The sequence below is a fragment of the Leptonychotes weddellii genome, chromosome 8 (assembly GCF_054177405.1).
Source record: "Leptonychotes weddellii isolate Sample4059 chromosome 8, ASM5417740v2, whole genome shotgun sequence".
NCBI lineage: Eukaryota > Metazoa > Chordata > Mammalia > Carnivora > Phocidae > Leptonychotes > Leptonychotes weddellii.
In genome coordinates, this window is record NC_138376.1 from 18,398,014 (window position 1) to 18,418,839 (window position 20,826).

The 20,826-nt window shown below is 41.4% G+C and overlaps 1 protein-coding gene across 3 annotated transcripts in view; it reads right to left on the reverse strand.

Moving 5' to 3' along the window:
* CDYL (chromodomain Y like) overlaps window positions 1–20,826 on the reverse strand; it is a 173,550-nt gene that overhangs the window by 19,807 nt on the left and 132,917 nt on the right. The window lies entirely within an intron of this gene.

Genomic DNA, 20,826 nt, shown 5'->3' on the forward strand with positions numbered 1-20,826 from the left:
GCTCTTTCCTGCCACATAAAGTGTTCTAATTTTCCCTATGTCAGTTCTCAGCATCAATGTGGTTGCTGTGTCTTAAACACATGGTCTCCTGATCTTAGTATTTCTTATAATAAAGGCAAGAGATTCATTTAATGCTTTCCTAGAGTTATCAAGTTACGTCAGAGTAAGAATTCAAGTATTAATGAATAATTATAGTCCTATTCATACGAACTGAGTATTATCTCACCTGGTAATGAATATACAGAGCCTTCGGGTAGGAGAAGAAAGGGAAAGAAATGTAAGAAAACTGGTTCAAGCTTTACTAATAAAATTAGCAGAAGTTCTTGGAGGGTCAGAAATATTTCCTCCACAGTTAAAGAAAATAAGCCAAGGCCACCAGGAAACACTCAGGAATGGACATCTAGAGAAGTCAAATAATCTCCTTCGTAAAACAACAGGACTTTCATTCAATTGGTAGAAACACTTCAGAGGTTTTAAAAAAAAAAAAAAATTCAATTTTTTGAAATTTTGGAAGAGGCTATAGCCTCTACTGTGTGCAATATGGTTCAAGAATCTACAAATGTAAAAAGATCTATGGTAAGAGGCCTCCCACCACCTTTGCTCTCCATCTGCCCAGCACCCTCACCCTCCAGTTAGCTACCGAGTATGGTTTGCCGGGATCCTTCCACAGTGTCTTGATGTATACACAAGCAAGTAAGAATAAAAAGATTTCCACCCTCCTTTAAAAAACACAAGTGGTAGTTCACTAGACATAGTATTTTGTCCTGTCTTGCTTTTATCATTTGACAGTATCTCAGAACTTGTCTTGGTGGGTCAGTTTCCTTGTTCTTTTCTAAGGCTGCATACCAGTGCACTGAATGGATGTTCTATAATCCATTTTACCGATCCACACTGCAATAAATGCTAATATTACCTTGGCCTCTGTCATTCCAATGCTGGCAAGTATTTCCAATTGAAAGAGCATTTGATAGGCTGCTGTTACCAGGAACACAGGGTATCCTGAATCTGAGGAGGCTAGCAAGGATCCTTTTTCTTTAACTTTCAACCTCTCCTCCATCAGAACCTTCCCCATCTGTGTTCTCTCTGTCCACAATCTTCAACACACTCCACTGCAGCTAGAGGCAACATGACCAGATGACTTCTTGGGTAACAGGGAAATGGATCACAGATGACCCTGAAACCATTAAGCCTGGGCGCCCAGGAGATGGGGCACCACAGGGGAGTCTCACGTAGCCGGGGGAGGAGAACAGAAACTTCATTTTATCTACAGCTATTATTCAGGTGTAGATGCCCCAGAGATCAGAAGTGGGGGCCGGAGAAGTCAGGGTAGAGATGAGTACTTGGGAGCTGGTGCCTGGAAATGATGGCTGAATCGAGAAGCAGGAGCTCCAAAGGGAAGAGCGAGGAGCTGGAGGGCCACGTGCAGGGCCAGGAGGCAGCAGGGAAGCAGAAAGGCAGTAAGAGGCTCCCCTCAAAGGAAGGGGAAGATGCTGTGGCCATGAGGACCTGTCAACAGTGGCTATATGCCGCAGAGAGGTGGAGGAGAAAGGAGGCGAGGCAACGGAGGGGAGGTTAGAAGCCATTAATAAACTCGGGCAAGCACTGTCACTGCAGTGCTAAGGGTAAAAAAGCCAGACTGCAGGATACAATGAAAGACAGAAAAAAGTTGTTAAATAAAAAAGCATGCCTGTTCAAATCAAGAATCTGTTAACATGCTGTTTTAAGGAGCACAGAACTACAACTGCCAGGTGAGAGGATGCTGATCTGGAGGAGGGGACAGATGACAACGCTGACTTCCCTGCCTAAAAAGAGACCGCACGGGAGCCATCCTGTGCAGAGGCAAGCCGGAGGCCGCCTGACTCGGAGGCGAGGGTGATGGGACAAAAGCAAAGTGAGTGGGGACGGGCTGGAGGCTGCGGCGTGCCCAGGAAGGGGCGGTTCTGGCAGACAACACAGGCCAGTGTGCTCGGAACAACAGGTGAGAGGGTCTGGATTTTTAAGAGTTACTAACCCCGAACTGAATTAATTGGCACTGTATCAGAAGGTAGTGAGAAGGACCCAGCAACACAGGGGAAGGGCTGTTGAGGGCCAGGTAGCTGTTTTCGGCCAGGACAAAGTCTGCTGACTTTGGATTGGCCCCTTTCCCCCCTGAACTGCTCTTGCTTCTCTCAGTCTCTTTTGTTTCCTTGTTTAAAAGGCACGCATTCCTTAACCCTACAGGCAGATTTCCTGGGGGCTTCTTTCCACAGAAGCAGGATTTCTAGGCTATGGGGTCCATGTCGCCTTTGTATGTGAGCTTCACAATAAGCCCATTTTCTTTTCTTGGAGGCAACAGGTCCTATGGAGCTATCCGTGGTTCTGCAAATGTGGAAATGGATTCATGCTGGCTCATGCTGACCAGGCTTGTTGAACTTGGCCTTAACCTCCTTGTTAAAACTGCACTGGTTCACTGGTGCCATCATGGTCCCTGCTGACTGCAGGCCCTGTGATCTTGCCAGTGCCTCAACTACCACACCCACCCCAGCAGGACTCCTGGGACCCTCTGTTATTTCCCTCTGGGGCCATGTAACATCGAACCGTGCCCTATGTGGGTAAAGTGTTCACAGCAGGGCTGAGTCTTGGAATCGGACTGCCAGCATGAGCTGGGTCCTGAACCCTCCCTGAGCCCCTCCCCCACTGTCATCTGTGCCCCTCAGCCCCTCACTCATGACAACCCAGCCATGGCGGTCTTTCACCCATTCTGGCTTCGTGCTCACCTCAACGCCTTTGTACTTGCTGCTCCCTCTGCCTAGAATGTCCTTGTCCTACAGCCTCAAACGGCTGGTTCCTCCTGCTCGTCTGGATGGCAGCTCGAGCATCGCGTCCACAGACGAGCCTCTATGGAGTGCCCCTCTAATGTGGGCCCCTCTCAGCTACACTCACGTTGCCCCCGTTTGTCTTCCTCACAGCCCTCCTCACCAAAGGTATTTCTTCCTCATTTTTTTTTTTTTTAAGATTTATTTATTTGAGAGAGCGAGAATGAGAGAGAGAGAGAGTACAGGAAAGGGGGGAGGGTTAGAGGGAGAAGCAGGCTCCTCGCCGAGCAGGGAGCCCGATGCGGGACTCAATCCAGGGACTCCAGGATCATGACCTGAGCCGAAGGCAGTCGCTCAACCAACTGAGCCACCCAGGCGCCCCCTCATTTGATTTTTGATTCATGGTGTATATGTTGTTGCCCTACTCCACTGAGCTCCTTGACAGCAGGGTCCCTGTCTGTCTCCTTTGCTAATGTACCCTCAGGGCTTGGAACACTCAATACTGAAGAAATGAATGGAAAGGCCCTTCAAGTCCCATCAGCCCGGCTCCCTCCACGCAGGGATGAGAAGTTAAGTGGCCTGCCCAACGTCACACGGCTGATCACCTGGTGCCAATCCGGGGACAGCAAGCAGTACGCTTTAGAGCACAATCAACTGCTAATGACCAACCTAAAAGGTAAACACTGAGATTCAGGGAAAAATGCCCTCCACACATAAACTGTGTGAAAATTTACTGTGACTCCCTAGAGCAAAAGCTCTGATGACAAAGTGGAGCAAATGTTCTCAGTGAGCTGACCGTTCCTTCAGGACCTGGATTCAGAGACTACTAAATGCCTTCCTAGGATTTACTGGCAGAAAAGCCAGCGAGGAACAAACCCATTTTAGTGCCTCTCCTAATAAATGATATTCTTTTAACATGCTTGAGAGCAAAAAGGATCCCCTCAAACATGTGTTTGTTAACCTGTTAGAATTCACTGCTTCAAAAAGCATGTCTCTCTAAAAATGAAATGCGCCTTCTGCTTCCAAACCTAAAGAAACAGTAGCTGCATTTCCAGCAAGAAGGAGAAAACTGGGAAAAAAAAAAAAAAATCTATCCAACAACTGTTTCAGATGCTGGACAACAGTCAGGGCAGGACCACGTTCCCAGCATGAAGGGGACCAAGCATGGTGAGCCCAACAACGTCCCAGGCTTTCTGCCTGGAGGCCATTTCCACACTGTAGGTACAGGCAAGGGACACCGCGACAGCCCAGCAAAAGTCCTAAAATCAGGAGGAGCTCAGGAGGCTCTAATTTGTGGGGTGGAGTACTGAAAAGGAGGGAGCTCCACAGAAAGTTCCAGAACTGCCTAGGGATCCTCTTGAGTCTTTTTTTTTTTTTTTTTTTTAAAGATTTTATTTATTTGAGACAGAGAGAATGAGAGACAGACAGCATGAGAGGGAGGAGGGTCAGAGGGAGAAGCAGACTCCCTGCCGAGCAGGGAGCCCGATGCGGGACTCGATCCCGGGACTCTAGGATCATGACCTGAGCCGAAGGCAGTCGCTTAACCAACTGAGCCACCCAGGCGCCCCTTGAGTCTTTCTTGAACACCAATCTGAGTATGCACGAGGTGAAACTCCACAAGGTTTGGCAGACAACAACTTTTGAGGAAAAAATTACCTATAAGCCATATAATTGCCAAAGTGCACGTGGGGCTGGGAGTTGTCACCAGCCAGAATGGAGAGACTTCACTGAACACCCGGGACACTGGGTTGAGACCCCAGAACAGGCACATATCAGTAGAACTAATCTAGCTCTAGAACAAAGGATACTCTAGAACTACACTAACAACACTTAAAAATAAGCCTTGAAAGGATCAAACTGATCTGCAAGTTAACAACTGGCTGTCAGAACAAAACTAACACTTTTAAAAGCGTACAAAACGGGCGCCCCAAAATGTAAAAGTCCCAACATTTAGCAGCCAAAAAATTACAGACATGCAAAGAAGCAGAAAAATCGGACCTATGATTAAGATTAAATCATTTAATAGAGATCTAAAAATGAGAGGCGATGGAGTATCAGAAAAGGACATTTCCAAAATGGTTATAAATCACCTCAGTGTGCTCAAGAATTTAAATGACAACATGAACATATGAATTTCACTGGTATGTTTAACAGATTAGATGCTACACAAGAAAAGATCAGAGAACTTGAGACCTATCACCAGATTCTATATAAAATGAAGCACACAGAGAAAAAAGAAAAACCAAACAGTAGAACCCAAGTGCCCTTAGGATGACATCAAACAATCCAGCATATGTATAATTTGAATCCAAGAAATGGCGTGTGCATGTGTGTAAAGAACATTTGCAGAAATCATGGCTCAAAGTTTTCCATATCTGGGGCACCTGGGTGGCTCAGTTGTCAAGCATCTGCCTTCGGTTCAGGTCATGATCCCAGGGTCCTGGGATCGAGCCCCGCATCGGGCTCCCTACTCGGCGGGAAGCCTGCTTCTCCCTCTCCCACTCCCCTTGCTTGTGTTCCCTCTCTCGCTGTGTCTCTCTCTGTCAAATAAATAAATAAAATCTAAAAAAAAAAAAAAAAAGTTTTCCATATCTGATGAAAACCAGAAGCTTACCGACCCAAGAAGCTTAACAAATACCAACCAGGATAAACACAAAGAAAACAAAAGTAAGGCACATCATAATCAACCTGCAAAAGCTAGTGATAAAGAGAAAATCTTCAAAGTAGAGAGAGAGAAAAAGACCTACAGGTAGAACAACATAACAACAACTGCATATTCATCTTTGAAAGTAGAGAAGACCGTGGAAAAGGCATGGCATCTTTAAAGTGCAGGAAGCAGGGACGCCTGGGGGGCTCAGTGGGTTAGGCGTCTGCCTTTGGCTCAGGTCATGATCTCAGGGTCCTGGGATTGAGCCCCATGTCGGGCTCTCTGCTCAGCGGGGAGCCTGCTTCTCCTTCATCCTCTGCCCCTCCCCACCACTCATGCTCTCTCTCTCAAATAAAATCTTAAAAAAAAAAAAAAAAGTGCAGGAAGTAAAAAATAGCATATAGCACACATGCAGCCTATTTGTCCTTCAGAAACAGGAGAAATAAAAATTTTTCCAGACGAAAGCAGAGAAAATTGGTAGCCAGCAGACCTGCACTACAAGAAATGCTAAAGGAAGTTTTTCAAGGAAAATGAGAGCTGACAGAAGCTTGGACATACACAGAAGAATGCAGAGCACCAGCAGTGGTAAACATATGGGGAAAAGTGAACCTGCACAGACTGTAGCTAGGTTTAGTTAACTATAAGTAGGAGGCAATAACTGGCCTCCTCACAAAACCACACCAAACTAACCAGAGTGAGTAAAAACCACTCTGTGCACTACATAAATACGTGACGGTATCCTCAAGAAATCGACCACTTTCTGGAAAAATATGAATTTTCAAGACTCATCTCGGACACAACAGAAACAAAGAGAAAGAAAAACTGAGGAAAGATAAAAAGTAAAGTTGAAGAACTGCCCCCAAAAGCGCTTTGGGGCTGGGCACAGTAGGAGCCGTGGACTACAAAGGAAAACGGCTTCAAAGTTCCGAGAGAAGGAGGAAATCTACCAAATTCATTTTGTGAAGAACAGAATTTAACTCTGATGTCAGGACTTGACACCGATAACACAAAACAAAACCACAGGTCAATTTTACTTATGACTTGTGACACCACAGTGCCATTTTATTAACACCAAATATTACAAAGCTATCTATCTCGATTTTAATTCTAACAGACTTCCAATTGCAACCTCAGTGGCTAAGATTTGGCTGGAAGACAAGCTAAGAAATTTTTGAAGAGAATGAGTGAAATGCACCTTGCTAATTATATATTTATAGCTATTAAGGGCATGGTTTTAGCATAGAAGATGACCAACTAGATTTAACCTAGGACTAGTTCCTATGATGATGACAATCTACAGCATTACAGATAAATAGAAGTCGGTAAGGATCATTCAGTAAGTGGTAATGAAAAATCAAGTAGTTAATGTTCTTAAAACAGTCTATGTCTTTACTCAAAATAAAACACAGACACACGCAAGAGATGAGCACAGAAAAATTCATTTGAAGGAATAAAAACACCAAAACACAAAAAATTGATCTCACAAATAAAAAATGAAACGATCTTTTCTACCTACGGATTAGGAAACCTTTTTTTTTTTTTTTTAAAGATTTTATTTATTTGAGAGAGCGAGGAAGAGAGAGAGAGAACACAAGTAGGGGAGGAGGGCAGAGGGAGAGGGAGAAAAAAGCTCCCCGTGGAGCAGGGAGTCCAATGTGGGACTCCATCCCGGGACCCTGGGATCATGACCTGAGCCGAAGGCAGACACTTAACTGACTGAGCCACCCAGGCGCCCTAGGAAACCTTTTTAAATATGGCAGTTAGATCAGGACTGGTGAAGAGCACACATACATAAATGGATACACTTCTGGAGAGCGATTTTTATAAGGTGTGTCCACCAACCTCTGCCCTTGTAATTCCACTTTTAGAATTCTACTTCTAACAAAAGAAAAAGAAATTAGATGAGGGCATGTTTTCACTTATTCAAATAACTTTATTTTTAAAATGGAAAAACTGTAAAAAGCCCTAACTTTAATAGTAAGGAAATGGTTCAATGACCAACGAGACACATCCATCCGCCTGACACATCATGGGGATGTTCATGAAGACTGTTAACATCCAGGTCCATAAGTGTGTTACAGTAGCTACCATTTACATTATATGTTACATATGCCAAGCTTTTAACATAAATCTGATTTAAATCTATCGGGGGACACCTGAAAGTGGGGCTGCATCTACAGATCTGTCTCTCAAGCTTGTGTTCTTTTACTTTGTTACTCCCAAGATTATATAGCAGAGAAATGAAAATGAAAGATATCAAAAGGTATAAGTAGTGTAATCAACAATGTTTACATGTGAGTTTATTAGAAATGCAGATACGTGAAAATGTTAGTAATGTCTCTTTCTTGGTGAAAGAGATACGGGTGATTTTTATATTCTTGGTATTTTGTAAATTTCTACAATATCCTACTGATGTCAGGGGAAGGACTACTTGAAAACAGACTATAGCAACCAAAATCCAGACAAACATTTCTGGGATATTATTTTTAAATAGGTAAAGATTTATTGGTATTTCTCTAAGTGTATTATAGTTTAGGGTTGTTTAATCCAAAGTTCGTAAATGTAGTATATTAAGGCAGTTATGGGTCTGAGCTGCAGGAAAGTTCAAAACCAGCTGTTACTTTCTTTAGTCTAAAGTTACAGAGCAAGCACTACAGAGTCTATAGAATTATTAACCCTCCTTTACAGAGTTTAACATTTCAAAACATTGTCCTCCACATCTTCTAGACCTAATCCTATTTAGCCATACAAATGCCTACCACTTATTCAGATTATATAATCTGCAAACTGAAATAATTAACAGAAAACTTTTCCAATGAACGTGGAAGTAAAAGGGAGGCTTTAAACATCAGTATCCCTTTTATCCATAACATGTTAAATGAATGAAGACTTTATAAATAACTATAAAAGTCTCTTTGCTCCAATTCCTTCAAATACAGGTCCCTGTCTGTAGGGAATCTCTGGGTCTAAGGCCATATATGCTTATTCTGAGCTGTCTTCATAAAAGACAGTAATGTATGGTCAGGGCTGCTATAATGCTTTGCTCCAACATGACTGATCTATTAGGAACAATTCTGAGCATACTGCAAATTTCACCTTCTGTTTATGCCTGATTTTGTCTGGAGACAGCTGAATGTACGACCACAACTCAGGTGACTCTACTTGGGCAGGAACACACAAAACACACACCTCCACCAGCCACCCCCGCTTTCTGTGTGCTTTCAAGATGCCCCTTCCACTGCCTCACAGTAACCCTTCCCGCGCCCACTTCCACCAGCAAACTGCATGTCTCTTTCATGATAACGTGCCATATTTATTGCAGTATTTATGTTTTTCTTAACCATTTCATATGTCCAACTGTAGTACCACTTTTATTAGGGTCCTTCCTTCTTTTTAAACATGCCAGTGACACAGTTTTTGAGTGCTGGGCTCCTATCCATTTCCTACCTAAGCCTGGTGGTTTTTAGTGCATGATTTTGCATAGTGTGGTAATTTTCAAGAATGCATACGTTTGCATTAAGCAGGACTGGCTGTAAGTTTTCTTTCCGCTGCTCAGTATCAAAGTCATTCTTTTTGCCTCAGTCAAGAAAGAATTTATTCACAGTCACGTTTTAGACCTGGCCTTAAAAATAAAGCCATCTAACTAACGATTTGCTTCAAGTGGCCATACATAAACCAACAAGCAACTGCTCAATGGGGAATGAGGATGGAAATGCGTACAATCAAACTCCACATTCAGAGATCTTTGGTCTTCATTAGTCCAATCCTTCCCGGAAGGACGCAGGGGCTCCACCCAAACGCTACTACTGTTGTCCCCACCCCACCAGAGTGGGCTTCCACAGCAAAGGGCCCCAAGGTTTCCAGAGCTGAAGGGAGATTCTCCAACTGGAGAGAGCAAAGTGTTGTGTGTTTGTGTTCCAAAGCCCGTAAGCGCGCTCAGCTTTCTCTGTGTGATCCATTCCTTTGTTCTCAACAGCAGGTTGCTCCCAAATCTCTATCTCTACCCACAAATCCGTCTTTAGAGCTCCACGTTCACTTTCAAGCTAGTTACATCCCTTTTTGTTTCAAAGAGCAATACCCGCCACCACAATCCTCCCCAGGAGACCTGTGTTTAAGGGCAATGGTACCTGAAAGGCCATCCCAGCCACCCTTGATGTGAGGAGGAGCTCCTCCCCTCCCCTTCAGATCACATTGCTGGCCACAGCCACATCTTTCTTGTCCCATGTCAGTTAGGGGGGACATCTAGTCCCCACTTGTCACCCTGCAGGAGGGTTAGGAGAGTGCAAATGGTGTTTAGAATCTGTCAACACTTGTTTTCCTGTGACTCGAAGCCTACCTAGGCTCTCCCTGGTAGGTCCCTCAGGATTAGCCCACAGGACAGGTCCCCTACCACAGGTAAGATGTGCCTGACGACCACCTGCAGCTCTGGATTTGGGATTCAGAGATCAAGTGCAAGCTCACTTTTACATCACCACTGAGGCCCCTGAATGCTGTGCTTGGGGATGCTTTATTTTTGTTCAGTGTGTTAGGACAAACCCTAACTTAGAAATGTAAATTAGCCACTTAAGACATGGAGCCTCTTCATCATACACATTTAATGTAATCAAATTGAAATATAAGAATCGTTATCATTAAAAGTAAGTCTGGGGGTGCCTGGATGGCTCATCGGTTAAGCATCTGACTCTTGATTTCAGCTCAGGTCATGATCTCAGGGTTGTGGGATCGAGCCCTGTGATGGATGGGCTCTGCTTTGTCCTCTTCCTCTGCCCCTCCCCCAGCTTGTGCTCTCTCTCTCAAATAAAATCTTAAAAAAAAGAGAGAATAAGTCGGTTCAATTCCTTTTTTTTTTTAAGATTTTATTTATTTATTTGTCAGAGAGAGAGAGAGCACAAGCAGGGGGAGCAGCAGAGGGAGAGTTCGGAGAAGCAGGCTCCCGCTGAACAGGGAGCCCGATGGGGGACTCGATCCCAGGACTCTGGGATCATGACCTGAGCTGAAGGCAGATGTTTAACTGACAGAGCCACCCAGGCGCCCCAAGTCTGTCCAGTTTCTACTGCACAAACACATCTCCCCTGTCCTGTCCATTCCCAATGTCTGGCTATGCTGTGGATGCACCAGATTCCCTGCCTCCCCGGCGCCCAGCCCCGACCATGTATTCTAGTTATTACGTACTGCTGCTCCAGCCTCTGGACCCCGAAAGATAGTACAAGTAGCACAGCAAACGGGAGGGAAGGCCAGACCATCCTTGGTGACCACCACCACACTTTCCACAAACGTGCTGGAAACCACAGCAATATTCTGCCAGATAAGCTACTTGCCCAGGCCAGTCGAAACTGCCAGAGTCATTCCACGATCCTAATGCCCGAGGCAGGTGCCTTCCTATTCCAGCAGTCGCAGCGACTGTCGTCCACGCTGGGTCTAGATGAGAAGGCCCTTTTCTCCTAACCATTTCAGTATGGCTACCCTACACCTAGACTGTTCATCAGCTCTGGGTTTCTTTGTCGAGGGGTGGACAGGTGGGTGGGTGCTGTATGACCTTCCCCCGTTCTATACACAACAGTGCTTTGCAAGCTCTGGGACACAAAATCCATTTCGTGGATACCAATCAGTATTCATGTACTTAGAAAAGACTAGGAGACACCAGAGACCGTGGCCTAGCAGCACCCAGGACAGCAGATGACAGGTATGTCTTACTGCGGCTGCACTGGAGAAGTTTGGGAAGGCTGCTCAGACTGCCGAGCACCGTGCAAGCAGCAACCATCCAGAGAGAAAGCCCGGGCAGTGCTTCTGTGCACGGCCCTCACAAGGGGTCCCCCTGACGGCCCCAACCGGGCCGCGGTGTCGCCTGTTGAACCCTCCGGCACTTGTCACACTGGGCTGTGAGGAGCCGACTCCCCTGAGGAGGACACCTCTTGTGCCTGGACCCCAGCATGGCACGTGACTCCTGGGTAGCATCTGATAAATGAATAAATCTGGGATCCAAGCACCCACCAATCTGATCTGCATGCTTCTGCTTTCTCAAAAGCATTACCAAAGTCTCCCCTCCCTGGCATCATGTCTTCCCTCACTTGGCAATGGGAAGAAGGGACAGATGCATTATCACCCTGCACCCTCACATTCAGTTTGTTAACGCCTCCTCAGCCCTGCCCCTGTGTTGCTCTGTTGATTCGCCTGGTTTTCATAGTGATTATTCTGTATCCTGACCACTCCATCAGCCTCACTGCTCCCTGGCTTCTAGTTTTGCGACCGGACGCTAGCCAGGGCCAACTCTTATGGCCACAATGGCTTTCCTCAAACCTTTTTATTGAGTATTTGCCCTATAAGACAAGAACCAAAAAAACCTCAAACTTAAAACCTATCAGGTCAATAATTAAGGTTTTCCATAAGTTGGGGCTCGTTTGCATCTCTGACATTATCTCCTAAGAATTAATCAGGCACTCTGCTCCGGGTTCCAGGCACAAGCATTTGCATCCCAGCTATTTAGTATGAGCGAGGGCCACGCTAGCTGGCCGAGCGGGTTCCAAAACTTTGTACTGAGAGGCTACTGGCACAGTATTAGCACTCAGAAATACTCCGAACAGCTCATTCTCTAAAGAGCAAAAGAATACTTAAGAATGGAGGCTGCATAAAAGGCATTTTAGCCCGTGAGGCATACAAATTATTTCCTTGAAACTACTAAATAACTCACAAATGCTAGAAATATACTCAAAGCAGATGAAGGGAAAACCGTGAAATGAATTAGTTAAAAAAGCTGAGAGTACACAGAATTAGGAAGCATTCTGAAAATCAACAGAAAAAAGAACATAAGCTGTGGTTTCAATTAAAATCATCCTGTGTAATAAATTAACTTTCAGAAAGAACCAACCTAAAAATATTAGGTATGAAAAAGCAATGTGGAGACTTAAAAAGAAAAATACTATTTTGAGATAAAAAGTAGCAACTGATGAGACTCTGTAACTTTAAGATTTTATTTATTTATTTGAGAGAGAGAGAATGAGAGACAGAGCATGAGAAGGAAGAGGGCAGAGGGAGAAGCAGACCCCCTGCCGAGCAAGGAGCCCGATGCGGGACTCGATCCCAGGACTCCAGGATCATTACCTGAGCCGAAGGCAGTCGCTTAACCAACTGAGCCACCCAGGCGCCCGAGACTATGTAACTTTAAATAACCTAGAGTTAATGCCAGTTTTCTATATGAGATCAGCCTGATTAAACCAAAGAATTACGAACCAGGATATACATAACGATATAGTCTTTGATATGGGAATTACAATGTTTTGCCATTGGTAGCAGGGGTTCTCATCAGGACTAGGCAGTAGAATCATGAGGCAGGTTTTTACAAAATGCTCCTTGGGCCACATTCCCAGCTCCCCGGGGCTCCTGGGAGTGGAGCACTGGCGCCTTCCCCGTGTGATGCTGACGCACGCTGAGGGCTGAGGACCATGGCTGTAGGTAAGTGGGTTTGGTGTCTTCCACTGATGTAGCACACTTGGGGTCTAAAATAGGACATTTGGGGCAACCCAAAGGGAAATGCCTAAGTCAGAAGACGGAGACCAGATTAGCAGTAACATTTCCTTCAAATCAGAGGAAGGGTCATTAAGGTCCAAGTAATTGAAACAAATAAGAAAATGGGAAAAAAGAAAAATAACATTTGATTCTTAGAAGAAGTAGAGAACACTGGAAAGAACATAAGGAAATGCTAAAACAGATTAAAGAGGGGCATTAGGAAATGTATAGAAACTCAAAATACTCAAAGATACTCAACGTGACTGGTTTTTCTCCAATAACGAATTTAGTGAGTAAGTCAAAGGAAACAGTAAAAACTCAGGACCTGGTAACCAAAAAGGAGTTTTCAGGTGCTGGTCAACACCAACAAGATCATACTGCCTTCCTCTTTAAAGACTGCATTTCAGGAAACATGCTCACAATATCAGTTAAATAGCTTCAAATAGCCTAACGGTTGGTTCTTGTATTACTTGGATTTATAATTTTTCAGTAATATCATTTAGGAAAGGTAAAATGTCCATATTCCGCTTAATCACCTTCCTTCAAAGTGGATTTCCCATTCACTGACAACTATTTCTTTTTTCTTATTCTTTACCAAAAGCAAGGGAAGAAACCCAGTGATCAATCAGACTAGTCTCTCAGAGGAGGTAAGAAGAGGTCGGATAAATAAATGGAGGCTGAGGGACTACAACGAACACACACAGGCTCATCCATAATTGCAGGGTGCAATATGGGGCTTGTCACTAAATCCCCCCTTTACAAGATGAAAACTCAAGATCCAGAGAGGTTAACAGCCTTGCCTGAGGTCACTGAGTGTTGAGGAAGCAGAAAGTGGAGATCACACTGAGGCCTGTGCACTCGATGCACAAATGTGGTCTCCATCATGCCTAGCTTCCTGATGTGGCACAAAGATACACATGTGGAAAGCTAAAGAGCAGAAGGTAAATGATATAAATGAGTGATTAGTGACAATGACGGTCTTAAATGTCTTCCAGAAGATGAGAAACATTTCCAGTAATGCTGTTTAAGACTTCACAGAGTTGGATTTTAACTGGCTCAAGCACAGAGTTGGATTTTAACTGGCTCAAGTACTTTTTGCACATAGTAAGTGCTCAGTAAATGTGTTGAAGATAACTCATAAAAAAACCAGAATATGGCATATTAGGGTACCATGCTATTAGCAAAGAAACGGATGGCCAGATATAAATTCAAAGGACTCTGATGAAGGTTTGCCATTAAAAAAACCAAGATGGAAAAGAACTGGCTGAAATCAGCCTTTTAAGGGTTATACCAAGTTAAAAATAAGAAGTTAAAAAGAAAATAGACTGAATGCTGGAGGCAATGGAGAAGGCTTACAGGGGGTCAACAGCTCACCTACCTACCTGTAACAACCAAAATTCTTACTACCTAGCCAGGCACGGGAAGGGGCATTCTGATACCTCAAAAATAGCCTAATCTTAATTTTGTTTTTATGTATCTCTCCATATCGTTTGCAAAAGTCTCAAATAAAATATAAGCAAACAATTTAAAATATTGTTTTTATCGTGGATATATGAAAAATTTACCATTTTAACTATGTTTAAGGGCATTAAGTATATTCATACTATTTGTGCAACCATCACTACTATCCATCTCCAGAATGCTTTCCATCTTACCAAACCAAAACTCTGAACTCATTAAACAAGAACTCTCCGTTTCCCAATAACCATCATTCTACTTTTTGTGTCAATGAATCTGACTACTCTAGATACCTCCTCTATACGGAATTGTATGAATTTGTCCTTTGTGCCTGGCTAATTTATAATGCCTTCAAGGTTCACCCATGTTGCAGCATGTGTTAGAGCATCATTTCTAAGGCTAAATGACATTCCATTGTACATATAAGCCATATTTTGTTTATCCATTCATCCATCAATGGATATTTCTGAGTTGTTTCCAACTTTTTGGCTACTGTGAATAATGCTGCTATGAACATGAATGTATAAATATTTGAGTCCCTACTTTCAATTCTTTGGATAGTTCACCTAGAGGTGGAATTGATAATTCTATGGATTATATAGAAATATCTGTATCTGTTGATATAGAAGCAGATCATTTGATAATTTCATGTTTGTTTTTTTTGAAATTATATTTACTATTTCCCTAAATTAGTTAGAATGTGTTTAATTTGTAATTATAATCAAACTCTTGGAGAAGATCCAAATCATGGACTGGATGGTGATTACTTCCACTTCAGTGCTATTTTTTGTTTTCTTTTCCTGAGATTAGAAACCAGAGAATACAAGGATGTAAAATCCTTTACATGTTGAAGAGGGGTTAATATAATCAAAGATACACTGCACAAAGATCCACAGCCAATTCTGAGGGGCTTAGTTTATAGACAAAACCCTCATAAGATACATCATTTGTTTCTTTTTATGGCCAGAAATTGTTTTCTGCTAGCCAATCTTGCAGTTTTTTTGTTTTTTTTTTTTTAAGATTTTATTTATTTATTTGACAGAAAGAGAGAGACAGCGAGAGAGGGAACACAAGTAGGGGGAGTGGAAGGGAGAAGCAGGCCTCCCGCTGAGCAGGGAGCCCGATGTGGAGCTTGATCCCAGGACCCTGGGATCATGACCTGAGCCAAAGGCAGACACTTAACGACTGAGCCACCCAGGCGCCCCCAATCTTGCAGTTTTAATGTACACAAAGTAGTCATGTGCTTCCCTGAGGTTAGGATCCAGGCCTCATCAAGCTTGTGCCTCTGGTTCTGAGCACTAACCTTGTTATTAAGGTCACTCAGAGTTTGCTGAATGACATTGTGACAGTAGGAGAATAAGAAGAACTTAGGGATTTTTGGGGCGCCTGGGTGGCTCAGTAGTTAAGCGTCTGCCTTTGGCTCAGGTCATGATCCCAGGGTCCCGGGATCGAGCCCTGCATTGGGCTCCCTGCTCGGCCAGGAGCCTGCTTCTCCCTCTCCCACTCCGCCTGCTTGTGTTCCCTCTCTAGCTGTCTCTCTCTCTCTCTGTCAAATAAATAAAATAAAATCTTTAAAAAAAAAAAAAGAACTTAGGGATTTTTGTTCTTTAGAACAGAAACACTCCAATAAGCAATGTCACTGTAAACTATGCGAATATCTACACTCAGTTCAGAGTATAACTAGAGATAATCAAGTGTCCCTGGCCATGTTTTAAAGTTCTGAGGTATAAAGGTCAGTATTCTACAGCATTATTATATGTAGAAGAATCCTCTGTCAGTTTTAATCTTCATTTTGAGTTGTGTTGAGCTCCTCAGAGAGCATTAATCTCTAAAGGGATTTGGATTCCTAAATCTAGAAAAGCAATGAAGTCCTTAATAGACCAAAGGAAATTTAGGCGTCCATCTTTACTCAGCTCTTCAACACATATGGTGATAATATACAAAGCTATCAGCAACCAACATTTTAGAACGAAAGTTAAAAACACTGAGGAAACTGAAATCCTTAAAAGTGAAGTATATTATTTGAAGAGGTTAATGGGAAACTTTATTCAAGCATGATCAATCTTGAATTACAAATGCAAACTCAAGCTATTAAGTTTAGTTTTACTATGACACACCAAAACAAAAAATGAAAAATTACTAGCAATATAAATCCTATTATTCTAACTAAGCATATCAGGATAAGTTCAAAAATAAATCCAGTAAGACAGGTGATACTTTAAATTTAGTATATTTTATCTCCTCATTAACACAGCTCTGACAATAAGTCAAATATTGGAAAGAAAAAACTTACTGAAAATCTGTACACTATAATGTCACCTTGAAATACCAAAAAAAGGAACAGAAAATAATGAGATTCACCTTCCTCTTTAGTGCTGAGAATAAAGGATTGGCAAGAAAAACAAAATATAAGAAGGATAATAACTATCGACAAGGTATAATTCTCCACCAGTGGAATCTTATTACTTATCACATCTAGAAGAATTTTATTTCCTGCAATAATGAGTCTGCCTTATTTGACAGAGGACTGAATTCTCTCAACACTTTTCCTCATAATGTTTACCTTGACTTTTAGGAACAACTAGTTTCTGCAACTACTGCTTTAGGAAGATAATGAATCAATTACAATCTAATTTTTCTATTTCATTTTAATAGTGCATGGCCATTAATTTCAAATCCGAGATACTAAAGGAACATACTATCTTGCTTAGATACCTGTAGAGTATAACCAAATTTCTACTCCAAATAAAAGGAACTGTCCTGCTCCCACTTCATCCTGCACCTTCCTACAATAGCCCAGAAAGAACTGGGTAAAAAAATCAATAGAAGTCTTCCCTAGGAGAGGGGCAAAAGCGTGGAAAGAGGAGTCCTCTATGACTCAGGCATATAGAGACAACTGAAAGCTTACAGAGAAGAGTACACTGAGAAAAATCTTCCAGCAACCACAACCAAGGCAAAACTCAAACCCAGCTCAACTCCTGAGTAGAATGACTCAATCCCCCACACTAGCTGCCTGAGAAGATCCATGCTCATTTCTAGGCGTACATATTATTTATGTCAGTCTCTCCTGTTTTTACAAGATGTCAAGCATTCAATAAAAAATTATAAAATACACAAAGATCAAGGAAAAAATACAACTCATAGTCAAGAAACAAAGCAATCAACAGAAACAGACTCCGAGATAACCCAGATAATGGTACTATCATATAGGGACATTAAAATAACTAAGATACATGTAAAAGAATCTACTAGAAAGGTGGACAACGTGCATGAACAAATGGGGCAATCAAGCAAAGACCAGAAACCCTAAGAAAAAGTCAAGTGCTAAAACGAGAAATAACAACAAACCCTGGAGAAGGGAAGAATCGGATTTCCAGAGTTGCCATATTGTTTTAAAAGTCCTGTTTTTAACAAGTCACAAGGTATGCAAAGATAAAGAAAACATGACCCATACCACAGGGGGAAAAGCAGTCAACAGAAACAGTCATTGAGGAAGCCCAGACATTGAACTTAACAAAGACATTAATCAGCTATTTCAAATATGCTCAAGAACAAAAGGAAAAAAGTATCAAAGGATCTAAAGGGAAGTATGAGAAAAATGCCTCACCAAATAGTATCAATAAAGATAGACTATTTTAGAAAACAGAAATCCTTGAGTTGAAAAGTACAACAGAAATGGAAAAAAAAAAATCACTAGAGCAGCTCAATAGTAGACTTGGGCTGGCAGAAGAAATAATCACCATACACCTGAAGATAGGTCAATTGAGATTATCTAGTCTGAGAAACGGGGGGGAAAAAAAAAAAAAGAAAAAGAACAGAACCTCAGAGACCTCTGGGACATCATTAAGTATACCAACACACAAATTATGGGAATCTTGAGAGGACAAAGGCAGAAAAAAATATTTGAAGAAATAATGGCCAGAAACATCCAAAATGTGATGGAAAACATTAATCTGTATATCCAAGAAGCTCAAGGAATTCCAAACAAAATAAACTGAAAGAGATCCTCACCTAGACAAATCATAATAAAAATGTTGAAAGATAAAGACAATGAAAGAATCTTGAAAGGAATAGAGAACCAGCGTGTCATGTTCAAGGACCCTTGATAAGATTAACAGCTTAATTCTCAGTGGAAATTATGGAGGTCAGAAGGCAGTAGGACGAAATATAAAAAGTACTGAAAGAAAAAGACTGTCAACCAAGAACTTGATATCTAGCATAATAAATACTTGAAAGTAAAGGAGAAATTAAGACATTCCCAGATAAACAAAAACAGAGATTCAGTGGCCAGCCGACCTATTTTATAATACATACATACATACATACGTACATACAAAACTACTAAAGGGAGTCCTTCAGGCTAAAATGAGAGAACACTAAATAGTAAATGAAATCCACACAAAGAAATAAGACACTGACAAAAGTAACTAAAAAGATAATTATGGAAGACAGGGTAAATGTGTTTCAGTTCACAATTCTCTTTCATCTAATTTAAAAGACAAATACATAAAGCAATAATAATAAATCTGTGTTGATGAGCATATAAAGTAAAATGATGGATTCTGTATGACAATAACAGCACAAAGGAGAGAAGAGAGAACAATGTTATGCAAGAGTAAAGTTTTTATATACAAATGAATTTAACATTTTCACAGACTAAAATGTAAACTGTAATCTCCAGGGCAACAACTAAGAAAAAAGCTAAAAAGATATTGTAAAAAAACAATAAAGGAATTAAAATGGTACATTAGACAATACCTATTTAACATGAATAATGGAAGGCAATAATAGAGTAACAAAGGGAGAAAAAAAGGTGTGAGCTATCAGTAATTACAAACACTCAATTTAAAAGGCAGAGATTGGCAGAAGGATAAAAAGACCTGGTTTAACTCTATGCTGTCTATATAAGAAACACTTTATACACAAAGACACAAACAGGTTAAAAGATTGGGAAAGATACCTGGTGCATAAATAACCAAGAGAGACCTGGAATACCTATTCCAAAAGAGGCAAAAACAGACTGAAATAGTTAGGGATGCCTGGGTGGCTCAGTCAGTTAAGTGTCTGCTTTGGCTCAGGTCACAATCCCGGAGTCCTGGGAAGTGAGCCCTGTGTCGGGCTCCTGCTTCTCCCACTCTTGCTCACTCTCTCTCACAAATAAAAAAATAAAATTAAAAAAAAATTAAAACAAATAGTTATAAGAGAAAAGGAAGGCTATTTTGTAATAATAAAGTGTGAAACCATCAAGAAGACATAACAATTATGAACTTACATGTACCTAACAAGAAAGCCCTAAAATGAAGCAAATCTGACAGAAGTGAAAGGAAAAATAGACCATTCAACAATAATCACTGAAGTCTTTAATATCCCACTTTCAATATGGATACTGAACTAGACAGGATAGACAGAAGATCAGCAAGGAAAGAAGACTAAACATCACTATGAACCAACTAGACCTAAAAGACATCTGTAGGATAACCTACTCAACAACTGTATGACCTACGAACACAATGGAATGAAATCAGAAATCAGTAACAGAAGGAAATTTGGTAAACCCTCCCATCAAAAAAGATCTCAAACTATTAAGCCTAAGTATCTACCATAGGAAACAAAGTCAAGAAGTAAACTAAACCCAAAGCAAGCAGGAAGAAGGAAACAATAAAATTGAGAGAACAAATTAATGAAATATACACTAGAAAAACAAGAGCAAAAATCAAAGAAGCCAAAAGTTCGTTCTTTGAAAAAAATCAATAAATTCAACAAACTTTTTAGACTGACCAGGACAAAAAAAAATTCAAATATATTTGATAAATAATAAATATAATCAGGAATGAAAGAGCGAACAGCACCAATGACCTTACAAAAATAAAAAGGATTATAAGGGAATACTAGGGAACAACTGTATGTCAACAAATTAGATATTCTAGATGAAATAGACAAATTCTTGGGGAGGGGGGTGGGGATGGGTTAGCCCGGTGATGGGTATTAAGGAGGGCACATATTGCATGGAGCACTGGGTGTTATATGAAAACAATGGATTGTGGATCACCACATCAAAAACTAATGATGTATTGTATGGTGACTAACATAATAAAATTAAAAAAAAAAAATAAAGAATAATAATAAAAAAGAAGAAATAGACAAATTCCTAGAACAATATAAATTACTGAAACTGACTCAAGAAGAAACAGAAAATTTGAAAAGACTTGCAACAAGAGATTAAATGAATAATCAAAAAACTTCCCACAAGGAAAAGCTTCACTGGTGAAGTCTACCAAACATATAAACAAGAATTAAAACCAATCCTTCATAAACTTTTCCAAGAAAACAGAAGAGGAGAAAACACCTCCACACTCATTTTATGAAGCCACCCTGGTACCAAAACCTCACAAGGGTGATACAAGAAAACTATAGACCAATATC